The sequence below is a fragment of the Vicugna pacos genome, unplaced genomic scaffold (genome assembly GCF_048564905.1).
Source record: "Vicugna pacos unplaced genomic scaffold, VicPac4 scaffold_19, whole genome shotgun sequence".
In the NCBI taxonomy this organism is placed as follows: Eukaryota; Metazoa; Chordata; class Mammalia; order Artiodactyla; family Camelidae; genus Vicugna; species Vicugna pacos.
Window position 1 is genome coordinate 71,564,031 of NW_027328740.1, and position 15,641 is coordinate 71,579,671.

General features: G+C 39.9%; 1 protein-coding gene across 3 annotated transcripts in view; it reads right to left on the reverse strand.

Moving 5' to 3' along the window:
* Positions 1-15,641, reverse strand: part of LOC140693508 (uncharacterized) — a 234,737-nt gene that overhangs the window by 44,573 nt on the left and 174,523 nt on the right. The window contains exons 1-3 of one of the 3 annotated variants that reach the window (XR_012069266.1): positions 7,431-7,692; positions 7,033-7,153; positions 6,373-6,746 (exon numbers count right to left, since the gene is read on the reverse strand). The exons of 1 other annotated variant lie outside the window; for it this stretch is intronic. The gene's annotated coding sequence lies outside the window, so the exon portion shown is untranslated. Of the gene's footprint in view, positions 1-6,372; positions 6,747-6,928; positions 7,154-7,430; positions 7,693-15,641 lie in introns of those variants that run through there. One more of the 3 variants, XR_012069263.1, reaches the window with a different exon arrangement.

Here is a 15,641-nt window from a genome sequence, read left to right on the forward strand (position 1 = left end):
GTAAGAGCAAAATTGTTTCTCCAACCCCCAAAACATTCCTCCAAGAACTGAAAACTCAGAAATTTGAAAGTAAAATACTATCATATAAAGAAAGAAAATAAATAATCCTCTTCATCAGGGTTTCTAGACCTGACTGCAGAGTTATTAGCAGGCCATACTGAATCCTAGCACAGAAAAATCAGATGGACTAGTGGTGAGTAAGTTCCAGGAAAATGGCAGTAACTCCTCCACTTGAAAGAGGACACACACTCACTTGTTCAAGGTGATTGTAAACCACATTCTGCAGAAATTCAGAAGATTCAGGCACCGCTTCTAGATGGTGATGACACGGAAGGACGGCTTGGATGCATGCTTCTAACTGAGTCACCGGCATTCTTACACTGCAGGGGGAAATGGAGGCCCTCAGCCAAGAGCACAGTTGTTCCTGTCATGTATCCCAGGCCGTGCCTCGGGGACTCAGTGTACTGTAGCAGTCCGGCCCCAGGTGAGGACCCGCAGCGTGGCCCAAGCAAGCAGGAGGGGCACTGTGCTTGAGAAATCCCATCCCCCATGGGGGCAAGAGGGGCTGGTGGGGTTGTGTGAACCTATAAATGCTCATAGAAATACACCTGCATACAGTGAAGTGATAAAATTAAAAGTAGCAGGCTATTTAACAAAATTTCAATTGTCAGTGTTAATTTTACCATTCCATTCCGCTTGTCCCCTGCACTCTGAGACAGGCTTAGGCTCTCTCACACATGCAGCTCTGATGCAATGGTTGTGAAGTTATTTTACTTTGCTGCAAGTGTCTTCGCTCCCAGTGTCACTGTGACTGTCGTCTCTTAACACAGTCAGATATCTTCCTGCATCTCTCCCTGAGTTCCTTGCTCCTGCTTCTCAGATCCTGAGATAAAGAACAGGTGAAGGCACATGACTGGAAAAGTCAATGTGGACTTGACCAAAGTCCTCAGTGACCCCCTAGGTGAGTGCTGCCCACCCCTTACCTTCGATTCTCAAGGTTCTGCCCAGGGTGACATCCAGCCAGGAGAGAGTCCTGGGCCCTATTAAAAGCTGTGTGGCTTGGGTGCAGGGAAAGCTGCAGGAGCTGGTTCTGTAGCCGGTCCCATCCACACCTCTGCTCCTCTCTCTCCCGAGGCAGCGCTGCCAAGCCCCCAGGCTCCCTGAGCTTCTGTCTTTCTCTTCTACTCTACTTCAAGCCCTTTTCCTCTTCCTTTACTCCCTGATTATCCCTAGCTGGAGTGATTTTTCTATCATAGAATCTGAAAAAATTTCCTGCAGCTGAAAAAGAGGTGCCAGAGGTCAACGCGCATATGGTGGTTCCTGAATAGAGCCCCTGGTTAGGGGGACCCTCACCAACACTCACGGGGCATCAGGCATGTTGCAGGGTCGACCACCACCAACAAGAGTTTGCTGTGACACCAAGGCACGCACAGCATCCCTGCTCACTAAATTGTAGTTGTAGTCCTTTATTAAGAAGCAAAAATAAAAAAATTGCTCATGTTTCTTACTAAAATTATTTATGAGGGAGAAAAAGAAATTGTAATAGAAAGAACAAATTTCACTCCATGTTAGATGTGTTCATTTGGCTTTAATCCTGTACCTTGTTTTCTAGGCTCAGACTTGCTATCTCTGCACCTTTTGTAAAAGAAAGTTGCCTTTAGCCTGAAATATCCAGGAGGGCCTATTCTCCGGGCTCTGATCTTTAAGGATATTTGCTCTTCTACACTTATGTATAGATGGCAAGTTGTAAAATAGTGAATAACCTTTCTTTTTTTTGGAGGTTTTACAGGGGCACCATAATTTGACCCACATGGACAGCTGCAGGAACAAAGGATTTCAAGGACAAACAATTCATACAGCAAGAAGTTTGCAACAACCAGCCACATCCCTGCCGCTTTTTAGTATAAAAGGAGACTGAATTCTGCCCTGGGGAAGAGAGTTCTACTGGATAACAATATGCCATTTTCTGGGTCTGCCAGCTTTACAAATAAAGTCTCTTTTCCTTACTCCAACATCTCATCTCCCGATTAATCGGCCTGTCATGCAGCAAGCAGAACGAGTTTGGACTTGGTAACAAATTGACTGCCTTAGAGGTAGTATGTCTCCACTGTTTCCTCATTTCCAGTATTTCACCACCTATCAATTTTATATGCTTTTTAACAACATGAACAAAAAACCTATTACAAGGAATTGATTCCACAGAAATAAAATTATTTCTACTCCTTCAAAACTTTTTTCTTTTCTATTTTATTTTGTTTTGCTTATTGAAAAGAAAATAAATTCAAATCTTTTTATTTCACGTATTTTTATAACTAGATATTGTAAATACTACAAAGATATTTAAATTGCAATAAAAATTGTTCATATATTAGTATAAAGATATATACACAATCAATGCAGATTAGGAAAGGAGTAGATATTTACTAAAAATCCACTGCACATCCAGTCTTTTACAAGCATATCCTGGAATATAAGCTCTATTATCCAGGGTCCCCCACCCCCAATCTCACTGCGGAGTCCCTTAGTAATCAACTACCAAGGCACCAGCATAGAACCATGAGATCACTAGTTTAGGTATAAATGAGAGTATTAGCTCATTCAATTCTAAAACAGAAACCTTAAAATAAATACTGAACTTACTTACAGATAAACAAATTTGGACACAAAAAAGTACAGTTTCTCCCCAAATTCACAAAGATAATAACTGGTAAAGGCAAGATTTGAACTCATCTGCCTTGAATATAAAGCTAAGTTGGAAATCCCCTTCAACTGTGGAGGACCAGCAGCACAGCCTGTCACCCTATCTTTGTTCAGATCTGGCTTTAGACAGCCTGAGACAGCACCCCTTCCTATGGAACTCGAGGGCAAACAATAACAATAAGGATTTTATATTCTGTAGTTTCTTAGGTCTCAATTATATAAAGTGTCAGCAGGTCAGCAGAAAACTCTGGGAAATATGAGTGGGTCCAGAGCTTTTTGCTGATAAGAAACTCAATCTATCAGGACAGAGTGACCTTCCCATGAGAGGCCTCATGGACATAAACTAAAGGCAACTGAGCAATGAAAACTAGCAAGAACATGGAACTCAAGCAAGAAGGATCCCTACCATCCCCTGCCCAGTTGCCTCTTCACCTTTGTGGACAAGACGGCAGAAGGTCCATGTTCTTGTCCAAGTTACAACATCATGGATTCTCACCCATATAATATTACGACTCTATGCTGTCTTAAGTCCTTTCCAACTAAAATATGATGACACCAATATCTCAGCGGAATGTCTATGTCTCCACTTTCTCTCTTCTATTAGGAGACTATATCTATGGCCACAAAGCCGAAATTCAATTAAAAACACCATGCACGAAGCCTGGTGAAAGTCTGTGTAAGAGACATTGTTCTCAAGCTCAGTGAGTGAAAACTCAGAAAAAGTGGTCCTTATCCCTCTGCAAGTGGAAGGTAGCCTGATTGTGTGTGTGTATGTGTGCACACGTGTGTGTGTAAATCAAATACAATGTATTGTGGGATGTGCACAGATTTTTTTTATGTTACTATCATTTCATGAGGATGAGCCAACCTTTAAAGTAATTTGAATCTACTATTCTGAGAGAGTCTCAGGATCTTTTGGTGGAGGATGGGAAAGGGGAAAGGAAAGGAGGAAAGAAGTAAATGAAGCAAAGCTGTAAGTATACTGCTAGGGAAAGGCAAGACATTAATTTTGTTCCTACTTGCATCACACACAAATTAGGGACTGGCTTTCCCACATGTCTTGTCAAGCACTGAGTTGCAGAAGAACAGGTGACAGCCCATTTCTCACTGAGCTTGTGACTGTACGTGGCATCTTATAGACACTAATTATTTAACCTGATCAAACAATCTGGCAGCAGGCTGTAATTCTCCTATTTTGAGAGATAAGAAAACAGGAAGTGAAATAGGGTATATAGCTTGACCAAAGTCAGAGGACAAGTAAACTAAAGAGGATGAATTCAAACTCAGATCTGAATGCAGAGTCTGATCTTCCCACTCCGAGGGCTGGAAATTCCTTAACACACAGGGTCCCCAGCTCCTCTGCTTTGTTCCTGGCACCAAGCATTTCCCATGGCGATATTCTCCAGTTCTCAGACACAGCGCTCTGTGCAGCCAATAACCTCCATTCGACCTTGATCATCTACCTGTCACGCCCACCAGGCTTCACCAGGCAAGAAAGCTGGCTTTCAACTGCATACAAAGCCACCCCTGTTTTATCCTGGACTCTTCAGCGGCTTTTCCAGCGTAAACACAGCCATGAAAGTGCTCACAGTTTGTACATGAGCCACACTACCTCTCTCCATCTCTGTCCCCACCTATACTACTTTGCTATGACCATTTTGAGAATCTTGGAAACAAATTTTTAAAAACAGAAAAGAAAGGATTCTGTAACAAGTACTTAATACTTACAATTTTAAATGAGAAGTTACAAAGTGAGTATTTACAAACCGAATCTGCCTTCCTAGGTGTCAGTTTTAACAGTTAAAATATACAATAGCAAAAAATTCTGACTTAAATAATTAACAAAAACATCAACAATAATCTGGAATAAACTCAAAAACAATGCCCATGTTGTACATGGAGGAAGTACAGGACTGTACTGTGGGGTAAAGTAAGAGGTGTGAAAGTAGAGACATCAACATTTTGTATGCAGGAAAGCAGTTTTGTAAAAATGTACGTTCTCCTAAAGATAATTCAAAAGTACTAAAAAATCCCACGAGAGCACTTCTTTTTTTTTTTAACTTGAAAAATTATATTAGAATTCTTCAGGAATAATAAAGTCATAATACTAACCAAGAAATTTTGGGATAGAAAAGAGAATCAAAAAATCGCACTGTCAGATATTAAATAAATGTTTACAATATGTAAGATATAGTGCTAGTGTAAGAAAGTAAGATTGATAAAAATAAACCATGAGCTCAAAAAGAGACTCTAGTGTACATAAGTATTCTTTACAGGTGGGATTTCAAGTTAAAAAGCAAAGTAGGAATTCAATAATTGTCTTGGGACAATCAGAGAATCCCCTGGAAAAAACAAATTCTATTCCAGTCATAATGACCGCAAGAAAAATTACAGAATGTGATGTGAATATTAGAAAGTACTAATAACAGCGAATATAATTCTTTGCTCATATTAATTCAACTTCTCTTCACTATAACAAGTACCATCATCATCTCCATCTTAGAGATTAAAAAAACCTACAGAAGAAATTTATACCATTATAAGAAAGTATTTCTAAGAATAATATCAGGAATAAAACCCAAAAAGAAGACATTTACAATCTTAAGATTATTTTGGGCCACAACAAAAATGAACCTACTGAACAAAATGAAAGGCAAAATATGACAAGGAAAAGCTCTCTGATACATGTTGATGAAGACAAGGGGTTAATGTTCATAATATACATAGAGCTGTCACAAAGCAACAAGAAGCTGCCTCACTTAAATGTGTGCAAAGGACAAAAGAGATCATTCACTTTTTAAAAGTCAGATGGCTAATGAGTGAAAAATGCTCAATACCTCACTGGTCATCAAGTGCAAATTAAAACAATGAAAAAGTACTTTTGCTCATCATATTGGCACATATTTTTAAAAGATATTCTAGCTAGTGTCCATCTTTGAGAGAACAAACTGTGAGCGATCTTTTGGAGGATGACATGTCAATGGATATGTAAACTCTGAAAAACGTGTGTACACACAGGCTGAACTCCACATTTTGGAATCGTTTCATTTAGAAAAATTCAGTTCAAAAAGATGTACTTATCAGAGCATTTACACAGCACTGTTTACAATGGTGAGAAGAAAAGCTGAAGTGAAATCATATCCAGCGATAGAGAATTGGTTACATAAGTTATTCTACATCTTTTCATGCCCCACAGGAGAAGGAATTTCTTGATTCACTTGAAAGGAGCCTGTGATTTATGTAGTTGTCACATCCAAGGACTAAATTTCCAGAAACCTTAACGAAAATAATACTCATACAAGATCACAGGAATGTTTGTATAAGAAGTATGCCAGTCAAACACCCTTTCTGACAGTGGAAAATGGAGAAAACTTAAGTGTCCACCATCAAGACAATGATGCGGTAAATCACGGTGAGCTGTGGGCACTAAAGTTCCGGTGTTTCGGCGTGGTCCAAGGCCTTGTCCACAGTACGCTCCCACGAAAGGTGTCCTTACACAAGAGACCAAACCTGCATATCAGGAAAACCCTCTACTCTATCTGAAAGGACCGGGTGAGTCTGGAGAGAGAGGACGTCTGTGATATATACCTGAGTGAATAAACCGAGCTGCAGAAAACATATAGTATGGCCTTATTTTTCAATAAAGCATATATACACACACATAGACATAGATTTCTCATATACGTGTATGTATGAGTTTATTTATATGACATAGGCATAAAGGTCATGAAATATATACTCCACATTGTCAGCAGTTTTTACTCTCAGGAAAAAAGGGGAAGGGATGTAGGGGACTTTCGGTACCACAACAGATCTCTTTTCAGAATTTCAGTTAAGTATACTTGGAATTTAAAAGTTTATTTAAGTCCAAAGTAAAATGGACGAGGACTCCACAAGACAGAATGCTATACTAGTCATTAAAAATCATGCCAGGGGAGATAGAATATTGTAGAAAAATGTGTAATAAGCCGAATGGAAAATGGAGGTCTCCACACAGTATACAGGCACACATTGCTCGCTGGTTTTTATGACAGAGGTAATACACACTGATGAAAAGAACAGAAAATAGATGTTAATGTGTTAATTATTATCTCTGAGTACTGGCACCAGGATAGATCCATTTGACCCTTTTTTCATACATTTATATTAAATACACACTATTTTTCATCTGAAAAATGCATTTTTAGATGTCTAGTACCACACATTGGAAAATTACACGAGTACTTACAGAAACAAATAACTAGGAGACACCGCAGCAGCGTCACAAAGTGTAGAAAGGGCGATCCTGAATAACACCGCGCAGTTACATAAGGACCCACAAAGTGAGAGCACCTGCTGTAACAGGGCGCGGCCCCCTTCCATTTGTCAGATGTGTCTTCAGGGCTGAGGCAGTTCTGAGCACGGCCAGTGTCAGTGCTGGTGTCTGGATGGATGCCACTGGAGGTGAGGGCACCTGCAAGCCGAGAGGAAGAACAGAAATCATCCTCTGCTTTTTCTGTCTTGTTTCTTTGTTACTTTTAAAGAGAGGCGGAAATAAGATAAACTGGATCTTTCCTACTGAAATTTCAGTAATGAAACCATTTTTAAAGTGATCACAACTTATATTCTGCCTATGACTGTCTTTTCAACAAAGCATCATATTTATAAAATGTTAATTAACTCAGTTAATTAACTCCCTGTTGAAACATTCTAGTAAAGAGCATGAACTGCAGTATGTAAAAGAACCACACCTGCAGTGACTAGCTCAGCTGTCTTGACGGCAGTGCAGTCAGCCCCCACCATCCCGTGGCCCTGAGCTCCTGATGCTGGTAAGAGAGCGCGCTGCTGCCTCAGATGGAAAGAAAAGGTGAAAGCATTTTCTGAAATCTACAGCACTGACAAAACATAACTGATAAATCCCAGGCTCCTTTGAGGCTGTCATTTTCCGTTTCTGGCCAACACCCGTCAATGAGCAGAACCACCCCATTCCCGAGTCATGGGACTCACGTGGGCAGAAGTTTTGGAGAAATTTCCAGGTATAGAATGTAAACCAACTATACATAAAACTCTGAAAAAGAAAAGATGCAATAATCTGATTTTGGAAGACACTAAAATATTCTCCTAAGCCTTAGTACTTGGAAAGGCTGGGCTTCTACTAAGCCACTTATTTATTTCACAGCCAATGAGCATCTCCCACAAACCCTGTTTCCCTGTGTCTGCTGGGAGCTTCAGGCACATTGATGTTGTCTATCTTATAAGTCACAAGGCAGAGGCGTGTGTCTCACGCTGGCAACTCTCACACAGGCTCAACTCCTAGCCTCACTGTATGAACTTGGCCCCATTTTCTCACCTGTTTATTTGGTACCTGTTCTTCTGTAAGCTGCCTGAAATGCTTATTGAAACAAGTCAGAAGAATGAGTGGGTAGAGAAATGGACAGATGGACAGGTGAGAGATGGGCAGAAAAACAGAGAGTCTCCAAGAGAAGGGGAGCAATCAAAATTACCTATGCAAAACCCTCTTCTAGTCAGGGAAGGAAACCACCACGGAGAAGTGTGAAGAGGCAGGTTGCTTAGGACTGTTTCCTGGATTCCATGAAAAGTCACACCAAGAGATGAGAGGGTAGAACTATAAATAATAAAAGAAAAAATCATGCATGTTTGAAAAATATATCTACATTATGTACTTTCTAAAGAATAGAGTCAAATTAGCAAGGCCCAATAACACAATCCTTGGGTATATACAGAAGTGAGAATCCCATCTCCAATCTGCAAGGCATCCCTTTGGAGCACTGAGAGTCTACACGGTGCAGTCATAAAGCCATCACCGCAAAAGCGATGCTATCCTGCACTTACGAGGAAAGAGCAGCTGTGCTCGGTCTGCCTACACGTGTCTTTTACACCCCTCAGCACCTCTACGGGGGAGGGACGCCTAGCGAGCCCCATCTCTGCAGGACAGAAGACAAGTCCAAGAGAGGCTAAGCCGACCTACCAATTCTCCATCTCACAGGACTTGTCACTCCAGACCAGGACTCGAACTCGGACCCACGTTTGTAACCACAGTACTACCGTATTTTATGTGCTTTTTGTGTGTATAATACATTTGTTTCTGGCATGAAAGGGTATTTAATAAATGATCGGTTGTCTTGTCTATCTCATTAGTTCACAATCTTTATATTTTTGAATTGTACTCTTCCCCTGGAGAAAGGAACGGAAAGAGCGGGGGTCAGAATGAGGTGGGGCTCCATTCTTTATCTGTTGCCTCATCTCATCCAAGTCCCCAAACAGGGAGAAAGAGCAAATGTTCTCTTCATCATTTAAAGAGAGGGCTCCAGTGACGGTGACTTACTCAACCCCAAAACCAAGTCTGGGGGAAGGGCACATGCAGCAACGAGAGCAGTATCACCTGTAGGAAGGCAAAAAGAGCTCAGGGGATGGCTCAATGGGTCAGCCTGATTTCATTTCAATCGATAATACAATAGCACACTCTAAAAAAACTAGAATGCAATGGATTTCCTCTTTCTTGACATCTAGCAAGTTTCCACATCTCACATGTAACATTATCACGAACTAGTGAAAGGAAGAGTCCACAGACAAGGAAAATCAATGCCACAGGCAGGCTGAAACACAGGCTGGAGGAAAGGAAGGGAAAGGGCATAGTAAAGAAGAGGGGAAATTCTGGGAAAAAGACATCATCACAAGGACCCTCAAGCATCATCCAGCAATCATATAATCATTCTTTCAAGAGAGAGTTACTTAGGTCCTATTTTGTGCAACATTGTACAGTGGGCGAAGCAAGAGCACAGCGTCCATGGTGGCAGCAAGCTGCGGAGCTCCAATACACTTCTGATCCCGGTACCTTGCACACTTGTCCTCAGTATAAAGGCAAAATATATAGTAAAATAATCCAATGTAAACTCTATGCAATGCTGAAAAAAATTAAAGAATACCTAAATACCTGGACAGACACACCACGCACATTCCTGAATCAAATGACAGCATTCTTGGGATGGCAGTGCTCCCCAGAGCGATCCATATATTCAACGTGGACTCGATCACAATCCCAGTGGGTTCCTCTGCAGAAACTGACTATCTGCTGCTACAATTCATATGGGAATTCGAGGATCTCAGTAACCAAACCGTACTTGAAATAGAAGAACAGTTTGAGAGGACTTGTAATTCTCAATTTCAAACCTTACAACTGTATCTCCAGGTGAGATTAGAGGCCATTTTTAAGTTATAATTGTGTTTATCCTTATTTTCTAAATTCTGTACAACGAATATACCTGTTAGAATAAGAAATTTAAAAAGTAAGGTATCTTTTAAAACATGCAAACCTATTCATTCATTGGGAAAAAAATATTTTGACTATAAAGAAGTAAACAAATATCTAGTGAAAAAGGACTATTTAAAAACAAGAGTGCATTTACATTTTTTGTAAATTGGAAACGGAAAAGCACAAACACATCAAGTTTCTAGGGAGAGTGTTGCAACATATTAATTGTTATTTCCAAAATTCTAATTGAACAATGAAAACTCACGAAAGAGAAAATCTTGATTGACAGCCAACTGCAAACACATGGAGAGCAAAGGCCTAGAAATCACAGTTCCTTTAACTCTGCTACTAACTCAATAGGAGAGGAAATTCCTCAGTGAGGGGACAGTGGAATCCCATGCATAAGACAGGATACACAGTACAAACTGCACTAGAATTGGGGGTGATTTCCATAGAAGAATTCTAAAGTTACAACATTGATGAAAAACTATAAAAACACTGACAGACAGATTAAAACACACAGTCATATATATTATATAAAAACATATGAAGTCTGCCCCCACGTTGCATAGAAATACAAACATATTTGTTCATTTATGGGCACTGATTACTTTATCCCAGGTAGAATATTTCAACTAAAATAGATAATCAATAGTACACTCCTCTTGTCAAAACTAGTTGATAAGTTACTCTGCCATGTATGCATAATGTGTCTAAGATAGATTTAAAATTAGTGAAAAAGATTTTTGTATGGTTTCTTGAACCCTTCTCAAGACACCAAGCTTAATTTTAAAATAAATCTGAGCAGTATTTCTATATGATCTTTTCCCTTGTGAAATGAACAACACAGTCTGTTGTCAAAATTCTTTCCTTACAATGATTCACGAGCACCGTATACTCACAAAACTGCTGGACAGCAAGGCACTATCCAGACACTGTGACAAATCAAATGAAACACAAGGAAGACAGTGACCCTATTCTGCAGGGCTTATAATCTGTTCCAACACCGGGTTTTTATTTGATTTGTTTGATTGGTTAGAAAAATAAAATCACTCAAGTACATTCTTCTTTGAGCATTATGTAAATCATGACTCTCTTTTTAGTGTCATGAGCAGGAAAGACTTGAGTATGAATTGATTAGATCAACTAGGCACAATCATCGCTGGAGCCTGTGTAATAAATAAGTACATGAGATCTAAAATAAACCTACACAGATCTCTGCAAGGAAAATGAAGAGGTGAGTTCCCCAATGAGAAAACAAACAATCAAGAAATCAAAAAAGGAAAACTTTTTCATTAATGATTCCAGGCAGTAGTGGAGCATGGTGGTGAAGATCACAAATGCTGGGGACAAACATGAGGGTCTGAAATCCCACAGCACTGGGTAGCTGTGACACTGATATTTCAGTGAAATTTTCTGCACCTCAGTCTCCTATCCATAGACTGGGGACAGCCACAGCACCCATCTCCTAGAACAGTCTTAAGAATTAAGTTATTTTTTATATAAAAGTTTAAATAAAATACCTCAGATTTTAAATATTACCCCAAAAGCTCAAGGAACAAAGAAAACAGTGATAAATTGGAGTTCATCAAATGTTAAAAATTTGCTTCAAAGGACACCATCCAGAAGGTGAAAAAACATCTGAGAGGAGAAAATTTTTTCAAATTATTTATCTGATTAAGTATTTGTATCTTCAAATAAAAGAAAAAACTCCTACAACTCAACAAGAAAAAGAGAACTCAATTAAAATGTGTATAAAGTATCTGAAAATGTATTTTTCAAAGAAAATATACAAATGGCCAATAAGCACAATCAAACGATGTTCAATATCATTAGCTGTAAAAGAAATCAAGTCAAAACCACTAGGAGAAACCGCTTCACACTTACTACAATAGGTTATAATAAAAAAAAATGTGTAACAAGCACTAATGAAGACACAGAGGAAGCGGAGCGCGCAGCCCTTGCTTTTGAGGATGTAACACAGGGTGGCCACTTTAGAAAACAGCCTGGCAGGTCCTCAGAGAGTTGAACATTTGGTTTATGAATGACCCAGCATTTCTGCTCTCTGGTCACACAAGTAAGAGAACTGAAAACAAATGTCCACATAAAAATTCCTACAGGAGTATTCACGGCGCCATTACTCTTCACAAACAAAAAGCAGACACAACACAAACGACTATCACCTGATGAATGGGTAAACAGTAGGGCCCAGATATACAGTAGAATATAATTCAGCAATAGCAAAGCATAGAGTACTGACCCAGGCCACAACCTGGAAATACATTGAAAAAGTTACTCAGTGTGAAAGAAGTCAGTCACAATAGACAGTTCCATTTACATGAAATAACTTGTTTTACATGAAATGTCCAGCACAGGCAAATCCATAGAGAGAGAACAATGGCTGCCTGGGGCTGGGGGAGGATGAGGAAGATGGGAATGACTGCTTGTGCATACAGGGCTTCCTGTTGGGGGATGAAAATATTCTAAGATTGACTGCGATGCACAATTCTGGGCTTTGAGTAAAAACCGCTGCACATTTTAATGGGTGAATTGTATTAAAACTGTTAAGGACAAAAGCACCTAGGGCCAGAACCTTCAAATAGTAAATGCAAATTGCTAACTTTTATTACAGGAAGAAGAAACTGCCCTCAGCATGAAAGCAGGAGATCGGCAAATATGGGTTAACAGAATTGGACAAGAGCATTTCACTTGAAAGAGTTGCTGAGTGTACACGAAATATTCAGAAATAGGAAAATCAGCTTGACATCACGAAGAAGCATTCTGCTTCAAATGCAGATCAAGGATTCGGCAAGCCCAGCTGCTAGAAATAACCAGAGAAGAAACCTGGTTCTTACAACAAGCACCAGAGCCAACAAGGAAATGGTGGTGAGGAAAGCAGGCAGCCAAAAATCTGGAACAGTTTGCTACAAATAATTTCTCCACTGAAAATTCAAAAATAAAATGAAAGTGATGCAATGCTGAGCTGGCCTCACGTTAAAGGGCTTCCTCTGCTGCTCGACAGTTCTGTAACCCCGAATGAGAGACTCAGGAGAATCAGCATGGCTCCTGGCAGTCCCCAAGTGACTGCCCTCCAGCACGTTTACCACCATCACATCTGCCAGGGTTGTATTGCAGAGAAGAGACCAACTTCTAAAAGGCACAGGAAATGTTTACCAGGGAAGAAAAGGCTGCTGTCAGTCCTGGGACAGAGGCAGTGTGAGCAGAGGCCAGAAGGCTGCAGGTGAACTGGAGCAGACCTGGGGCAGGAAGGGACCACGGAAGAGCAGATCTCAATTTTCTACTCTCTCTCCCTCGGGTAGGAGAGATAAAGCCTGCATCCTTCTCACCTGGAACTGTGGGTTCTGGCTGGCAGAAGTCTTACGTACAGGGAATGAATACTCAAGACTCTGTGGAAAAAGTCACGAAAGAGAGAGGGCGTAGGGACCCAACTCCACGAGCCTCTCAAATGATCCCATATTTATTGTGTATAATCAAAGGAAAACGTCATTAACAGTTGTGTGATAGTAAGCAGGAACTTGGGGAAAGAAGGATGAGACAGAGATTGTAGAATCCACCATGAGTACAAAGGCTTAGTGTATCTTTAGGTAAGTCATGGGGTGAGGGGAATAAGATACATCCTTTAGACATGTGAATTACAAAGCAGACCACCAGACCAGCTAGGTCCTTGCTTGGGGGATAATAGAGTATCTAACTGCACACAAGCCCAGCCTTTATAGCTGTGGGCCTGGGTCATTGCTTTGCGATGAGCAGAGTGCTATCTAAAACATCATCTACGCAAGCAAAGCATTATCTCTGCTTTTTAAGGCAAGGAGACAGGAGTGAGGATGCACAGGCACTTGCTTGCAAAGCAGTTACTAAGCATACGTTTTCTTCTTAAATTTGACAGGCGGCTGGGATCTGTTACAATTTGTTAACCCAATCATGGGCTCCCACATGGAACCATTATGGAGGACACCCTAAGGTGACAAATCCTGGCTCTGGGTCTTTTCCTGCCAGCTTCAGCCACTCTAGCAGAGTCTAGGCACATTCCTGAATAATGATCATACAGAACCACCCACACTGTTAACTCCTGGTGCTTGAAACTTAATTTTAGCTCTACACAACTTAACGTAGAAAAGTTTCAGAAATAAAAGATATTATATTTACTTTATATCTCATCATAGGACTGATTTTTCTGATTGCTCTAAGCTGCTTCTTCTTGGTAAAGCACCTAATTCTGCAGGTGAATTCAGTACTTTCTTTGGGCATAACTAGCCAGTTTGGGCTCGCTAACTTCTATTGGTCAAATACCGATACACTTAATTGATTTCATTGTTCATCAATTTCAGCTGGGAGCAGAGGGAGTGTCACTCTGTTCCTCAGCCCACCCTCAACCCTTATCATCAGCAACTCAGGCCTCCGGAAACCAAAAAAAGCTTTTGTTTCCCTTCTACAGTTTCAACAAACCCAACAGGATACATAAGCCTGGAGAAAGAATTCAACACAAATGTTAAAACAAAAATCAATAAACCTGAAGCAACTCCATCTCCGAATCATGATACACAATGACATGAGATTAAGTGTGTCAGGCCCAAAGCATGGGTGAGTCTGACCACCTGATTTCTATTCTTCAAAGGAAGGAAAGTTTTCCTATTTTTTATTATCACTCTGTCATTGTTTCTGATTAAGCCAAAAACTAGTTTATGAAATAATTAAGCATTGAAATAACAGATTTTTGTTGTATCAATTACAGAAGGCATTCAGAGGTGTTAGGAAAAACCACCTCTGTAAAAAATGCAAAATTTCTTCCACTGTGAAGAACACGTATACAAAATGCAACAGAGAATTCAAGCTCTTGTGGAGAGGAGCAAAAGCCACAGAATCAAAGCAAAGTCATTACTATGAGTCAACTCAAAATTCACTGGACAATCATGTTCAATGCATTCAATGAAATTTAAAGGCATGCTGCAAACCATACACTTAATGATCTGCAGGCTAGAGGAAGAATTTCTCTCTTTAACAGACAAGAGTAATCAATAGGGTGCCCCACCAAACAAGGACCAAAGAACAATCAGGTTTTTAACAGTTCTGATATATCAGCATTTTCTAAAGATCAAAATCCAGAAATTTTAAACATTGATTCACACCACAATGAAACAAGCACTTAAAAAAAAAGAAAAGAAAATAAGCACATAGAACATGTACATAGATCAATGAGAATTTCTTGAGACGCTGGAAGAAACAGGCTATAGTCTTTTACTTGAGAAATAAAACTACTTTTAAAGATAAATGCTAAAACACATTTCATCATTCATGTTGCCTTGAAAAATCTGAGGCACTTGTATCTGATTAGAAAAGCAATTCTGAGTAATAGTGTGTTACAATTCAGAGCCAGTTTGCTTTAGAAGAAAAGAGAAAAGAAAAGCTACCGTTTCTCATATACTGCACAAAGTGTGAAGTGTCTCCCTGCCTCTTTCTCCTCCCGTTTTCTAAGCTCATGCTTCCCAACCCTTCTGAAACAAGTATGAGAACCTCTTATTCCCGCCAATATGCCAAATGACAAAAGAAAATCAATTTATTTGTGTAAGTATATGCTTAAACCTTGAACTGGAAGAGAAAGATATCAGAAGTCTATATGGAACTTATTTCTACATTCCTGAAATCACACACACAAACGTTCACACAGACA